We start from the raw sequence: 768 nt of genomic DNA, 5'->3' as shown, positions 1-768 counted from the left end.
ACCCTCCCTGTAAGAATCCTCAGCAGAGGGTCGACAGTATGAATAAATAAATAAACAGATAAATTTTAATGTTCAATATTTTCAAAATACAAGAAAGCCAACCGCCATGTTTACAACTCTGTAATTCAGTATTGAAAAACAATATTACCAATCACTAAACTACACCTAATAATACGCATAGAGCAGATAAACGTGATATCCGACACACCTTTCTGAACTACACCACTATATTTATTATGAATTTCACAAGACACTTCTAAACATTGAAATAATTTCACGTAGACTCTGTTTTCATATATCACGTTTGCCCGCTTTAGGTGCTCTAAGAAATGCACTTGATTGAAGTGCGTTGTCTGTTCTTGCTGGAGAATCATTGATGTGTAAAATTTGCGGGTGTATAATTTTTGGACACACCCGTTCTTATCAATCATTTTTAGAAATATGCACAGCCATAATTTGATATTGTGCTTCCCGAACAAGATAGGCTATAATTTCATGTATTAAATACAACAACTTTTGCCCAAATCTGTACAGCGGTTGTCTCATTATTGTATTTAAGCGTTTTACATGTCTTTCAGTACGGAAACCCGAATAGCCAGCAAGCGCGCAATTGTGTCACCCCCCTCCCCCCTACATATATTGTTTACTGGCTGCCCGTTTCACATACTCTTCTTTCAGCTAATTTCACTCACCGCTAGAGCTCGCGAGTGGGCCAAAATAGAGCCTATTAGCAAAGCGCCATGACTCGCTAAACAAGGGTTAGAAATG

This window comes from Dermacentor variabilis, chromosome 1 (genome assembly GCF_050947875.1).
Source record: "Dermacentor variabilis isolate Ectoservices chromosome 1, ASM5094787v1, whole genome shotgun sequence".
Taxonomy (NCBI): Eukaryota; Metazoa; Arthropoda; class Arachnida; order Ixodida; family Ixodidae; genus Dermacentor; species Dermacentor variabilis.
The sequence above is the reverse complement of the archived record's forward strand: the minus strand, read 5'-3'. Positions refer to the sequence as shown.